The 15,729-nt window shown below is 45.1% G+C and overlaps 1 pseudogene across 1 annotated transcript in view; it reads left to right on the top strand.

Annotated features, from left to right (window-relative positions):
• Window positions 1–15,020: 15,020 nt before the first annotated feature.
• LOC147706491 (epidermal differentiation-specific protein pseudogene) overlaps window positions 15,021–15,729 on the top strand; it is a 30,291-nt pseudogene continuing 29,582 nt past the window's right edge. The window contains exon 1 of the transcript XR_015297647.1: window positions 15,021–15,066. The product of XR_015297647.1 is annotated as an epidermal differentiation-specific protein pseudogene (transcript). The remainder of the gene's footprint in view (window positions 15,067–15,729) is intronic.

The following is a 15,729-nucleotide window of genomic DNA, read 5'->3' as shown; positions in this document are numbered from 1 at the left end:
CCTAATTTTATTTCCTTGTTTGTTTCTTTCCTTTGCCGCTAACCTTCTTTTTATTTTCTGTATTGGTGTTTGTCGAATTTTTCCCGACCGCATATTCTATTTCTGTTATTCTGTCCTATGGTCTGTTTTAGAGGTGTCTAGGATCTTACTTTATTTTTCGTAGTATGGGTGTATCTTATTATCCCTTTGTTTTTAAATTATTTCTGTTTCCTTTCGCACAGTGTAAATTTTCATTCCAACTCTTAATTTTTCAGTCCGCTCTGGGTTGCTAATTTACTGATTAGCAAACGGCGTAATATGGTTACCACTGCAGGCTTCCCTGAGTTCCCTGGGCTCAGACTCAGACTCACTTGTTGCGTAGAGTGATGTGGTCCCCCTGCTGCTTGTAACCACCTTCACATTTATCTTCACACTTACACTAGCACTCCCAAACCCCCCAAGCCTGTCTGCCCCTTGAGTATGGAACAGCTGCCGTCAGGGAGCGAACAGGAGCGGGAAGGTAGGTGCTGGGCAGTGTGTCCGTTGTAATTCTGTTCTTGATGGTAAATAGTAGGAATGGGTAAGACGAGACCAACTGTAACTGTGGCTGCTTTTTCCAAAGCGCGTCAGTTCTTGTATTTCCCGGAGTAGGGTTCTGCGTGCCTGCTTGATGTCTGCTTGATGTTCCGCAGGGGGTATGGGGGGTGGGAGTCTTTTATTTGCGTTTTATGTCTGTCTGTGAGTTTTTTACCTGAAGTACAGGGCTTCGGGGCAGGATTGGGGGTCTGCTGTGTCTATAGCACGGTTTCCACAGTTCACCCCCCTCTCCTCTGACTCAACTCCTTTGACTGTGTTTGTGTCCCTGTCTCCCTCCCCTTCACTCTGCCCCTTTCTCTTTATCTCTTTTCTTTTGGTATTCTAAATTTCCAAGTGAAAGAGAGCTTAGTACTCACAAATCCTTAGCCACAGCTCGCCCTCACTGCTCCGCTTCTTCGCTGCGATTCTGTTCTTTTGTTCATAGACCGCCGCTCGAACCTGAGTGCTTCACTCACTCACTCAGGCTCTCTCATGCCTCACGCCTCTTGCTGTGCCTGGGCTTGGGCGGAATGTAGGGGTCGGGCTGCCGGTGCCTCCTGCACAAATCCCGCTGGTATCTCGCCGCGGCTCCTGCGGCTCTTACGGCTCCTCCAGCTCTGTCTTTGGCTCCGGCCGCGGCACCAGCAAGCCCTCTGGGCGTCTCCGCAGGTTCTCGGCTTTAGCGGTCTCTATACACTGACCCCGCCGTGGCCACCGCCGCCGCTGCCGCCGCTTCAGGGGCCCTCGGTGCACGGCGCTTCTGTGCGGCTTTCCGATGGGACGCTACAGCAGTTCCCTGGTATTCTGCTTTTGCCTGCTCGCTACCTGGTCACTCAGTTGCGGCTTCTGCAGGACGCCGCCACTGCCACCGCCTCCGCTACAGCAGCTCCTTGCAGCTCCTCGCTGCTCCGCTGCTCGGCTTGCCTCAATCTGCTCTGTTTGCAGTTTGCTCATAGCGCCACCTGCTCAGACTCAGAACCAGAGTAGACTGATGCCGATTCCTGTCTGTCTGTCTGATCTGACACATGTGTGACCAAAGGTGCAGTGATAGTTTTGCAGTTAATGCAACTCTTATGTTGGATAATTCGATTTTTGACCATCTGGGTGGTCTGTTCGATGTACAAAAGGTTGCAGGGGCATTTAATAGCGTAGATGACATTAGTCGACCTGCAATTAGTGAAGTGTCTCAATTTGTGTGTTCTGTTCAGGTATCTGAAGTCTTTGGTGTTTGTTGTTAGTTCGCAGACAGAGCAGTTCTGGCATCTAAAATGACCAGTGACAGGTGGGAGCCCCCATGCAGCTGTCAGGGTGTTTCTGTCGGTAGATATATCAGGCCAAGTAATGGCATGAACCAGATGAGTAGCCAAGTTGTCCCCTCTCTGATAAGAGAAAAGTGGTGGTTCTTGGAATGGTCTGAAAGCCCGCAATATGGGCCAATTTTTCTTTATAATTTTAGCCACTTGATTGCTCGAAGGACTGAATTAAGAAACGAATGGAATCCTCTTAATTGGTTTCTTGACTTGTGGGGTAAGAAGATGTTCACGGTGACAGTACCAGGCTCTCTTTTTGGCTTTTGAAACAAGTCGTTTTGGGTATCCACGAGCAATGAGTTTGTTGGCCAGTACTTCTGATTCACGGAAAATAGTCACTCCTCCACTTGTAATTACGCCTGATTCGAAGGAATTGTCCGTAGGGTAGACCATCACGCAGTCCGCGAAGGTGATAACTGGCGTATTGCAGGAGGGTGTTTATCTCTGTGGGTTTTCGGAAGAGACAAGTCCCAAGTTTGTCATCTTCTGAGTGTATAGTGACATCCAAGAAGGGAAGGTCGTTAGTTCTGCTGTCGCTCGTGAAAGTCAGATGTTCCTGCGAGTTGTTCAACCAGTCCATAAAGGCTGTAAGGTCAGACTGGGAGCCCTTCCACAGCAGGAGGATGTCGTCTATGTAGCGTCGCCACAAATTTATTTTAGACAAGAACGGATTGGTAGTGTGAAGAATATGGGTAGTCTCCATATGATGAACGAACAGTATGGCGAAATTAGGGGCAAAATAAGCGCCCATAGATACGCCTTTTATTTGCATGTAGAATGTCTCTCTATATTGGAAGTAGTTATTCTGTAATGCAATCCGGAGTAAATCCATGATGAAATTGGTAGGGAAATGATTAGGTCTTGATCTGTTGTGGAGGATGGACTCAATCACTTGTAGACCCTCTGTGTGTGGAATGTTAGTATATAAGGACTCAATGTCCAAACCTACCATCAATTCGGTGTCCATGTCAAACGGTCTGTGCTCTATGGTGTTAATGAGATCCATAGTATCTCGAATAAAGGTATCAGTAAGAGGGACAAATTCTTTGAGAATGGCATCAATGAATTTGCCAAGAGGCTCTAAGATGGATCCACAACCAAAGAAGATAGGGCGTCCCGGGGGATTGATGTTATCCTTGTGGATCTTTGGCAGAATGTAAATCACCGGAGTTCTGGGATAGGGATTGTTGAGAAATAGGTATTCTTTTTGAGAAATGATGTCAGAAGCTTTGGCCTGTTCCGTGACAGAAAGCATTTTTTTGTTTGATTTCCATTAGGGGGTCTTTAGGGAGGGATCGGTAATGGTTGACGTTGTTTAATTGCCGTTTGATTTCCGAGTCATATTGTTCTGCACTCATGACTACTATTCCACCACCTTTATCCGCCAGCTTGATAATGATATTGTCGTTCTTTTTTAGGTTCAGTAGAGAGTCTTTTTCTTGGCGTGTGATATTGTGTGGGATGTATTGAAATTCTGTTCGTAGCTTTGCAATTTCAAGCAGAACCAGTCTTTCAAAGGCTAGAATTTCAGCCGGCATGGTGGCGGAGGGAGGGTTGAACGTGGAGGGGGGATGAAAACGTTGTACAATCAAGTCTGTCGAGTCAGGTTCATCAATGAAAAATTGTTTGAGTCGTATGCGACGGAAGAATCGCAATAGGCTGGATTGTAATTCCAAGAAGTTGGTTTTTTCAGTAGGGACAAAGCTCAGGCCACGGGATAGTATCCTCGTTTCAACTTCGGTTAGATTTTGCTTCGAGAGATTGAAAATGGGGATAATGTCATTGTCCAACTCCCCAGCCCATTCAAAAGGCGCTATCTACATTGTGACCTTCTTTAATTAGTCAAGAATTACTTGTTCCAAATCAGGATCTAGTCACATTGTATCACTGTATATACTGTATGTACATCTGTTTCTTGCGCCGTTTACGCTGAGCACCTTTGTCGGTGCACAGACATAATATCGAGTCCAAAATATCGTTTGGACATAATATCGAGTAAATAATATAGACTGGACAAAATATCGACTGGACAGAATATCGACTAAAAAATATAGTTTTTAAGGTAAGTGAAGTAATATCGACTGTATAAAATATAGATAGCAAAAATATCGATTTTTTAATAATATATAATATTTTATAGTGTATTTTTATGTAATAATATGTGTAAAAAGTGTGTATTTATGTTATAAATAATTTTATTACATGATTTTTGTTTTTATAATTATTGCGTAATGTAATTCTGTAGCGGGTTGTGGGTTTATAGGGGAATAGGGTGGGAAGTAATTTAATTATAATTAATTAAATATGTAAATGTATTAATTGATATTATTTGTAATTAATTGTTAATTAATTTATATGTGTCAATTAATTTAATAGTAATTGCAAAATAATTATTAATAATTGATTAATTGGTAAATATGTAAACTTTACTACTTTAATGCAGTAGCGGGTTGTGGGATTATAGGGGAATAGGGTGGGAAGTAATTTAATTAAAAATAATTAAATATGTAGATATATTTATTGATAGTAATTAGTAATTAATTGTTAATTAATTTATATGTGTTAATTAATTTAATAATAATTATTAATTATTTTATATTAATTGATTAATTGGTTATTATGTGATTTTTACTAATTTAATTTCTGTAGCGGGTTGTGAGTTTATAGGGGCATAGGGTGGAAAGTAATATATTAATAATTAATAAATAATAAAATAAAATACACGTTATTTATTTGGAAATAATAGTGAAATAATGTTTAATTATTCAAAAATTAATTGTTTATGTTTAATTAATTTGTATTAATAGGTGAATAATTAAAAGAATTATTGTTAATTAGTAAATGTCAATTATTATTTATTCTATTACATAAAATTTTTATTTGATTTTTAATAATTATTATTAGATATTTCTTCTTAGATTTTTGATTTATATATGAAAGATTTACTTTCCCTAATGTTGTATTCTCTGGAGTGTGAATTGTAATTTTTACAACTACGCTTTCCAACGCTTTCCTTACTGTTGCACCCACTGGAGTTGGAATAGTAATTTTAACCCCTACGCCATCCAACGCTTTCCCTACTGTTGCACCTACTGGAGTGGGAACAGTAATTTTAACCCCTACGCTATCCAACGCTTTCCCTAATGTTGCACCCACTGGAGTGGGAATAGTAATTTTAACCCCTACGCTATCCTACACTTTCCCTACTGTTGCACTCTTTGGAGTGGGAATAGTAATTTTAACCCCTACACTATCCAACGCTTTCCCTACTGTTGCACCCACTGGAGTGGGAATAGTAATTTTAATCCCTACGCTATCCAACGCTTTCCCTACTTTTGCACCCACTGGAGTGGGAATAGTAATTTTAACCCCTACGCTATCCAACGCTTTCCCTACTGTTGCACTCTTTGGAGTGGGAATGGTAATTTTAACCCCTACGCTATCCAACGCTTTCCCTACTGTTGCACCCTCTGGAGTGGGAATAGTAATTTTAACCCCTACGCTATCCAGCGCTTTCCCTACTGTTGCACCCACTGGAGTGGGAATAGTAAATTTTACCCCTACGCTATCCAACACTTTCCCTACTGTTGCACCCACTGGAGTGGGAATAATAAATTTACCCCTACGCTATCCAACGCTTTAGCTATTGTAGAATTCACTACAGTTGTTACAATAATTGTTAACTATTTTGCTATGCTACGGTAAAATTATTATATATGTTTATTTAATATAAAAAAATTATATAAATATATATGTTTTATTTTTTTAGATTTATTTTTATTTTAAAATAAATAATTATTAATATAACATTATTTTAATAATTTAAAGTAAGTTTAGACTAAACATATTTATTACTACATTAGTATTAACTTAATTTAAAGACATTTAAAAAAAACGATATTTTTTACAGTCTATATTTTAGTAACTCGATATTTTAGAGTCGATATTTTTGTACTTACCTGTTTAAATATAGCCAGTCGATATTTTGTCCATCGATATTTTGTCAACGATATTTTGTCAACTCGATATTTGTGAGGTCGATATTATTTCAGTGATCCCCTTTGTCACTTGCGTCGCTACTGTGCACATCACTTGCACCTTGTCTGCACCAAGTACAACGTGGGTTGTATCAATTTTACTCGCAGTGGTGATAGTACTGTTCTCCATCCTTTCCATTGTTCGCATAAATATGATGCCAATGGCACTTACAAATGGATATATTGAGTCTCTTGTCTCTGTTTTTGATAATGTTTTTGCATATCATAATTCATTGTCTGTTTTAATTATACCTGTTGGGACACTGTTTGTTAATACATAGTCTTACCCAAATCCCAACGTGGTTGATGGGTCGTACTCCTGTGCTTTTCTCATGGATCAGTTTGGAGCGTAATGCCCATGGATGTGTTCACCTGCATTTAAAGCATTGCTTCTTCCCCACAACATACCTTTTATTACATCAGAACACATGTGCTGCTAATGGCCAGGCAATTCAGCACTTCTGCTTCCCAGGTCTGTGCAGACTTTTCTCTCCTGCAGCACTGGTTTGTTAAAAGGAATATTCCAGACTGCGCCCGAGAGCAGGATGAAATGATGGTAACTCCGAGGTCAGCAATGTAGAATAAAGAGGATTTATTGAGAGATACAGAAAACAAGTCGATACGTGAAGGATACGTGAAGCCTGGGTCGTAACTGTCACCCATGGAATCCGGAACCCAGCAGTGTTCCTGATTCCAGGTATGACACGGCAACACCACACAGGACTGCCCAGCTCATAGGGGTCCTGTGTAAGTCCAACGCTGGCCTCGACCAGCTCTTGATGAGTGGCGGGAACTCGCTGTGTCCCAGAGTTTTGCAGCAGATGGGGCAGGAGCTTGGGACCAGATGTATCAAAGGGTTTTGCCCATTCTGTGTCTATGGAGAAATGTGTTCATACATATGGCCCCTGGTGAGCTGCCTTTTTCCAGTATATCGCTTTGACCTGCACAATGAAAACATCTGGTGGTCTATTTCGAGCTGCCGCAGATCTAAATGCAGCTCGTCCATTTATAACACGTGCACAGCTCTAGCCCTAACAGAAAGCATGTGACTATAACGTCATTCTGTATATATTTTGATTTCTTTGCAGTTTTATGAAATCTCTGAAGTTGTGATCAGCTTAGTCAAACTTCCTGAGAACCTATGACGAGCCTTACCAGGTACTTCCGGGATATGGGCGAGCTGTTTCTGCTGGATAGATGTGCAACGGGATGTGAAGCAAGAAGGTCCTTTTTCCTGTAATAGGTTTGAGAAATATCAAGTTCATTAATTGTAACTTCCTCTGTGGCTGGTGCAATGTCCGTTTCAACATGTCATGCACATTGGTATGCTGTGTAGGCGAAAGCCCAGACCTCTGTTGTCTATGCTACAGCTGCCCAGACGGGTTTTTAGGTCTTGCTACAAGTAGCGCTAGCTGTGCATTAGACATCATGTTACTAATATGGTAGATAGCAGTACATGCCTTGAGCTGTGAGTGACAGCGTGATTGACGCACATCTTCAGCGTGGCATTGTATCTTCAGTGCTGTCAATGGCCTTGGGTGGGTCATTCTATTGGTGGATGCCGTTCCGCGGGAGAGGGCACTTTCCTCAGGCATCTAAGTGAAGGTGACAGTGTAGGACTTGTCTCGTGGTCATAAATAAGCCCCCCCCCCCTCCCTCACACTCACAACTAGAGGAGGGGGGAGGGGCGCCCTCATTCGTGCCACAGGCAGGAGCCTTGGTCTGGCGCAGGAAAGGGCCACGGAAGGTCCCCGGTGACGGCATCAAGAGGCCCTATTTAAGCCAGCGCGCCAGGGAGAGCTTCCTCTTCGTCCCTCTGCATCAGGCCTGCTGTGGACCCCGATCGGTAAGCGCGCGCCAAGCAGACGCTTTACTTGTGACTTGGAAAGAGGTACTGAGATGGCGCAAGCAGTGAAGCAGGAGCTTTAGTGAGACTCAGGGGCGTAACACAGCCCCCCGCGGCGCGTTATGGGGGGGGGGCTCACTCGGAGCAAGCATCACGATGGTGCTCACGCCCGGGCCCGGTCGGGCCTCAGAGGCTCTTGATCGATTAATTACATAGGACTGAATTAAATGGTGCGCAAGCTCAACCGCGCACACGCGGGCCCGGCAGGGCCTCCAAGGCTCTTCATTAATTTAATGATGGGTGAGCGGCGCGCAGATGCCTCCGCGTGTGCGCGGCCTTCTGGGTGGGGCTGGGGTCCAATACCATTGAATTTGTCGTGCGCATTGTGGAGCGCAGTTAAAGTGCGCGTGACTTGTGAGGTGAGGCATCCCAGGACCCAGCCACGCCAGAAACAAGGAGGCAGACTCAGGGCCGGACTCGGAACCAGAACCGGCCCTGGCAAAGTGCTCGGCCGGCCCCCTCCGGGAGGAGAGGAGAGGGGGGAGCGGTGCGACCGCGCTCTGTGACCGGGCCGGTTTTCGGCCGTTTTTGTTACAGGGCCGTTTTTGCAGCATAACGGCCCTGTAACAAAAACGGCCCCAGGGGCCCAAAACCGGCCCCAACCATGCGGCCCACCGGGGGATTGCCCGGTGCCGTCAACAGCCAGTCAGGGCCTGGGCAGACTACCAGGCAAGGCCTTTTTCACTTATGTTCGAATGTGTGATTTTACAGAGCGCCTCGCACATCACTTCTGCAACTTCAGCCTGCTGTAAGTATTATATCGTTTTACCAATATAATGGTGTCCACACAGGTGCACTCATAGATTGCTGAAATGCTTGTACTGCACATGTTGTTACTCTTTAGAGGTCGACTGTGAGGAAGCTTGTGCGGCTGTGTTGCTGCAGTGCTGGGGCTCCACGAGTGCAAGTTCTTTGTCATGAAAAAACACAGTGTTGAGGTGCGTGTGGGGAATGTTTCGTTGAGAAGGCGAGATTTATTTTGAAATACTGAGGTTTTCGTTTTCGGATATTGGCACTCGTGAGTAGAGAGCTCATCTCTGTGAGGCATTTCAGTCACAGGGACGTCTGTTCCGGAGAGTAAGGGCGTCTATGTCACTTCGCCAGGAAGGAGAGACAGTGGCATTTACTCGGACTGTCAGAGGTGGACTCGGAGGGTTTCGACACCTCAGCAGTCCTGATAGAATCAATGGGCGCACTACTTACCCATGAGGGTCCCAAGGCTGGGGGGGGGGGGATGCTCCTACTGCTTGAAAAGCCAGGTCTTGAGTAATCTCCTGAAGGTTAGTAGGTCCTGGGTCTGCCATAGGAGGATGGGGAGCGTGTTCCAGGTCTTGGCGTCGAGGTGGGAGTACCTATGGGAGTATCAATGGGAGTACCTATGGGAGTATCAATAGGAGTATCGAACGTGAGGTTCTCTTCCTCTTTGAGCTTCGTTCCTTCAAACATTTTGGAGCCATTTTTACTTGAAAAACCTCCTCCTGTATGTTTGTATGTTTTCCGTTCTTTTTACAAAGTTCAAAGTTTTGTCTTCACATCTGCCACTCGAGCCTCTGCTACGAATTGGAGATGATTTATTTATTTATTTATTTATTTATTTTAAGAGTTTTATATAGCGCTGGCTAGACCCGGAGGTATCAGAGCGCTTTACATGAGGTTCCACAAAATTACAAGATTACATCAGTTCCAATTTACATCAGTTGCTAGACAAACAATTACAAGAGCATAGAAAACGGGATAAGTGAAGTGTAGAGGAGAAGGGGGTAAGGGTAAAGGGGTGGGAGGGAGATACGGCACAAAGACGAAGTAAAGTCTGCCCAAAGTCCGGCTGGGTAGGTGACGGTCGAGGGGGAAGTCCCAAAACCCATCTCTTCTATAGCAATCAGGTGGCTCCATCGGGCTTTGGACAATCAATTCATAACATAAAAGAATTATTGCAGTACACCAACATTATCTCAGTTGAGATCTGGAAGATTGAACAATACTTTCTCTCAAGTCTCACCAGAGCTGGTCCTCTAGTGAGACTTAGGCAGTCAGCATGGAAGCCATGGCCCTTTTAGTCCTCAACCCTCCCTGAGTATTTGCTTCCTAATAGGACCTATAGTTATCACACTTACCTCTCCACAAGATGGTTTGCAAATGACTTATGTGGCTTCCAGAGGACTCCTGGTGGCTCTTACACCGGACAGCTGACAATAATGGGTGTTCCTTTAACTCCATTTTTGGGACAATGCCCTTTTGTTAGATTCTCTTATTTTGTTGTGAGCTGTTTCTTCTTTGAGCTACATAATGTCCATGTTATTTTTAAGGCCAAGTATTCCACTTGAGGATTGCTGGGTCCCCTTGCTCAAGGGGCTGTCTTGTGACTCCCTCAGTGTCCCTCTGGTTAGGTCTCTCTTGAGCTCCTTCGAGATGCTGGTGTGATCTTCCAAGACTTAGAAGAAATTGTCTAGTACATCTATCATTACGGTAGCTCACGAGCAAGCAGTTTTCATCTTGAAGTGATTTTCAGATCCATGTGATCTGGACTGGTGGGAGCACTGGAGTCTCTTAGGAAACTCAAGTCTCACAAAACATGTGATGACAAAGGCAACACTCAGAACAGGACAGGCGCCCTCACTCCAGCTTCCCTTCATGCACTGCACATGACTAGGCAACAGCACCAGCACAATCTTCCCTCACACAGTTGACTTCATGCAACTCCCCCCCCCCACACACACACACTGAGTAGGACCACCACTGGCAGCACCAGTGCAACATTCCCGCACAGAGAATACCTGCATCACAGGTGGCTTCAAGCATCCCCCTCCACACACGCCAACACACCGAGCAGGAACAGCATGGCCGGCACTTGGACCACCTTCCCTCACACACAGAGCAGAATAGGCAACATCCATTGAAGGTTCCCTCTCACATAGAACAGATACAGTATTGAAGGGGTCTATAAACTTGAGAAGTTAACAACTTGTTACTTTGCCACTTTCAACTATATCAGCTTTGCAAAGTGCAAGTTGGTGACATTAAAAAAAAAAAAATCGGGGGGGTTAGTAAGGGATCTTGGGTGGCAACGGCCACATTGCTCTTCGCACGCTGAGCCACAGACGCGAGGTATCTGGTGGTTCCATCCCATTGTATGTCTGGAAGCACACAAAGGCCTATATTTACTAATCTGTCACACAACACAGTGCAGCACGGCAACTTGCTGTGCTGCATTAAGTGGAGGGAGAGAGCAGAAATGTGCCATATCTTAAAAGATGTCTGCACTCTCATGGCACTGACGCTCTTCAGGCATCCTATCTCCAATGCGAGCATCCTTGCACCATGGCACAAGGGTGCCCGAGTAATGGGCAGGATTGTTTTTGTACAGGAAGGCATACCTTCCTGCGCAAAAACCATCCCTTGAGGCTTTTTCCACTTCCTATGTGGCTTCCCGCTGCACAAGCAGTTGGCCCTCTTAAGGGGGCAGGCCCACAGTGCCTCACACTGGCACACTCATCCTGGCTCCACTCATAAGGACCCCCGTGACAGTCCCTCTCTTCAGGCGCTCTCCCCGCATCATTTCCAGCACCTGGGGGGATGGGGCCAGTTACTTATACTTGCCCCACCCAGGTGCCGGCCTCTTTGTTTCCCTGCTGGACACGCTGTCCACAGGTGCCGACCTTGTTGTGCCATGTCTTGTCATGCTCTTGAGTCAGGAGGCAGCATCAGTGATTTCTTGCGGTGAGTCTGGGGCCCATTGGGGCAGTTTCTCTAGCCTCCTGACTGCACCCTCTAGGGCCGAATGCTCCTGCCTCTGGACGTTTTGGGGCATGCCAGCGCAGCGCTATGGGGAGGAACAATATAAGCAGTACATTTTTCTGCCTTGGGCTATAGCTCTGAGGCAAATTTTGATGCATTTGGTGTCACAAGCACACCCACCGCAAGACGAGTGTTCGAGGTTTGGCGAAAGGGTAAGGTCATCCTTCTGTGTAAACATGCACTCTTCAGTCAGGTTATAGCACAGTGCTAATGCTGCTAGGCTGCGGTTCGATGCAGAATGCAGCACACATGGAAAGAGGAAGTAACAAGGAGAAATAAAGATATTTCTCCTCCTTACGCCATCCCCTGGGAGCTGTAGCTATTTGATGCAAACCCAAATTTACAAACCTTTGTAAATCTGGCATGGCATGAAATCCGTGGGTGGATGCACGTAATGCCTATGAGCCACTTGTGGAACACCTCCCAGAATGAAAAGCAATGCAGTGCATCGTAAGCAACTGTGTTGCATTATAGTTCTTTAAAAAGCCACATAATGTGGTGCAAATCGCTCTTTGCATGGCTTCCTAAATATCTACTAAGATTTTGCATAGTGGCTGTGCCACAAAAGTGGCACAACCACGAAGCAAAATGTTAGTAAATATGGCTTCAAGTCTGTAAACTTGGGCCCAGATTTTGAAGCCCTTGGGTTGCCGTTATATCATGCAAGGTGGTGGTGCAAGGCAACACAGGGGCTTCAGTGAGGTTTACTAAGCCATGCAAAGCCAGCCTGTATGGCTCTGCATAGCTTAGTAAATCCAGAGCAACACAAAGCAGCGCAAGTCGATGCCTTGCATTACTCTGCGTTGGGAAGGGGAATAATATACCTGACCAAAACTGAGGCGTAATAGGGAGAAATATCTTTATTGCTCCTCGTTATTTCCTCTTTCAAGGTGTACTGCATCCTGCACCAAAAGTAGAAAGAGGAAAATGCATCTGAAAATAGTTTTTGTGCTTAATTTGTCCCTTCCCGCATAACAAAAGTCCTACCTGTAACACAGGCATGCTTCACCCATGCTGTAAGCGTGCATTTGCGCTGGGTTGCAGTGTGTGCGCCAGCGCAGAGAGAGAACAGGAATGTGCCATAGATTAGTACATGTGACACATTCCTGTTCTCGCCATTTGATGCAGTTCAGCAAGTTGTGTTGCACCAAAGTTAGTAAATTTGTGCCTTGGTGTTGTGCACCACTCAGTTCCGACCACATACCTCACAGTGTCTATACCTGACATGTGTATGGATCTACACTCTCGCTTGCATGGCTCTACGGCTTTCCGCCATTTGACAGGGACATGCTGGATTGCTTGCTTTTTTATTTATGGACGGATGAGACCCTATGCACGGAGGGTAGGGCTCGAGATATACTCTGATAAGCTACAATGTCACCTTTTCAATGTATTTTGTAAACACAGATCGATTCACAAATCCAGCAGCATTCTCTTCCGCCCACAGCAATGTCATTATGTAAAGAGTAAGAAAGTTTCCTAAACTGAGGGGCATATTATCGCTAAATAGGCTTAGCGACAATTTTTTTATCGCTGGATATGTTAGCGGAGAAAACATGCTATTAGCAACGTTTTTCTCCATTGTGCTAAAATATCCAGCGATAGCGGCGAAATGCGTGAATATCGCTGAGAATACAGCGATATTCACGCATTAGCGACAAAATGCTCTTAGCCATGTTAGTCACCTCCCATTGGATAACATGGCTAAGAACTGGTCTGAGCAGGCGTTAGTTTTTGGCGATAGCGGGAACATTTCTATCGCTACGCATGCCTTGCTAATAGGTGATAGCGACGTTAGCGACTGCCTTCAGTCGCTAACAGGTTGGGTACGCCTATTTTGCATGTCATTAGCGATAAACATCGCTGACATGCAAAGTAGCCCCAAACTGCTCGCTATCGCCTAAAATCTGTCGCTAACATCAGTTAGTGACAGCTTGCTATTAGAGTGATAGAATTATCACCGCTTAGCGGCCGAAAACGGCCGCTAAACCAGCGATAATTGCCTATCACCACCCTTGGTAATATGCCCCTAAATGCGTTGGCTTAAAAGCGCATACTGGTGTTGAAACATCTGAAAGATTAACGATCAAAAGATACACAGGGGCATAACAAAAGGCCCAAAGCCCCTGCAGTGCGGGGGGGGGATGAGCTCTAGAGGGCCCCCTCAGCACAGTACATGGCCTGAGAGGTCCGGAGTAAGTCCGGAGGGGGCACCTCCATGCACTTTGCAGGGGGGCCCCTGAGGTTTTGTTACGCCACTGGTGAGCCTACACCTACAACGTCAACTTCCCACCCCTCGTCTTTGTACCGTGGGGCATCTGCTCACACTCAGGTACCGTGTTAAGAAGTGTGGGAACGGCTTTATTTTTAGTATTTCTTTCATTTCCATGCCACTTTCAGACATTTATCATTGATCATTTCTCAGTACCCACATTTTGCTTCTTTTGCTCTGAGGCAAAAATGGAAAGTAACTGGAAAAACACTAAATCTGCTGTTGTTTGAATGAATGATTGGATTTGTATAGAGTGCGGTTACTGAATGAGTGTTTCGGCGCTAAGGCAAGAACCCGGCGGGAGAGCAAGGCTTAAACATATGGGTGATTAGGAATTTTTGGAAGCTCGCTCTACATAAAACCCAATTTGTAGCCAGAATGAAATTCGAAAGCGCTAAACACAGCTCCATTTTCATGCAATACCTGTTCTAAATCCAAACGAAATATATGAAGCTTACAGCAGCCTCTACAATTGATCAGGTTTCTTGATTTTATGCCATCGCTGAGTGCAGGTGACTCTACTCCAGTTTTGGGTTCAGGACATCAGTGGTAAGGTTGGGGTGGTGGAGGAGTTTGGACTGAGTATGGGTCTAGGGCAGATTCAAAGAATGTAGGTAATATTTATCATTTGCCTACACAACGCAACACCGTAAAAACCCATTGCTGCACTGATCTGTGTGAAAGGGAAAGGACAGGAATGCGTCATATCTCCTACAATACGGTGCGTTCCTGCTGTCTCGCTGTGCTGGCGCACTGTTGTCTGCCTCACGGCAATGCAGGAGGCAGCAGTGGAGGTGAGGCTCATTCACCGAACGGGGTATAGGGCATCGTGCTTGTATAGCCTCATTCATGCCAACAAATGCTCAGAATTCATGCTTCTTATCACTTTCTCATGCAGAAAGGGTAGTTACACAGTCTCACCGCAATGCATGGTTTACTCGTCACCTTCTAAACATTCCACAACTGGTAGCAGGTCCTGGTGCCTACGGCCGAAAGACTGAACATTTTGATTAATCCACTTCAGTACATTACATTATGTTGTGTTGTCTACAACTAATGCAGGTGTGCTGTGTTTCATTTCTCCTTGTAGATCCAGTGATAGTTGTTACCTGTGTCCTGCGAGATTTGTCAACGTCAAGAAGGAGTCCCTCAGAAGTCACTTAAGTCGCTGGGAAAACATTTTGTGAAGAGGTAAGTGTAAAAACTCAGAGACTTGGGGATCCCATCTTATCTTTTAAGCATGTTTGAGAGGCTGCATGAAGCCAATTTTGCGCAAGTTAGATGCGGGAACGAGGGCGAGCTAACTCAACAATTTCCCGTTGAGAAGGGGGTGCGGCAGGGGAGTGTGCTTCCTCCTACCCTGTGTTGCCTCTTTCTCAACGATTTGACTGCACACCTTAAAGAGGTTATGGACAAAGGTGCCCCCAAAGTGGCAAATTCTAAGGTCCTAGCACTTTTGTTCGCGGACGATACCCTTTTAATGTCCAAGTCACCAATGGGAATTCAGAGGGCCCTGGACAGTTTTGTATTCTACTGTAATAACAAGGGGCTGGAGATAAACACCATAAAACCCACAATTATGGTCTTTAATCCAGCCAAGACAACACACCCTAATCCCAGCCTAAATGGCATGGTTCTGGAAAGGGTCTCTGTATTTGACTATCTAGGTGTAAGCATGACCGAGAATATGGAGTGGGGGCCACACATTCCCAAAGCTAAACTCAAATTAGCCCAGACCTCGGGATGAACTGCAAAATTACTGAGAGATTCTTCCTTTAAACCTCTTGACCCTATCCTAGAGATTTATAAGGTGCAGGCCAGGGCCTCTTCAATGTATGGGGCCGAACTGTGGGG

Source organism: Lissotriton vulgaris, chromosome 7 (genome assembly GCF_964263255.1).
Source record: "Lissotriton vulgaris chromosome 7, aLisVul1.2, whole genome shotgun sequence".
In the NCBI taxonomy this organism is placed as follows: domain Eukaryota; kingdom Metazoa; phylum Chordata; class Amphibia; order Caudata; family Salamandridae; genus Lissotriton; species Lissotriton vulgaris.
Note: the sequence above shows the minus strand (reverse complement) of the source record. Positions and strands in the feature narration are given on the sequence as shown.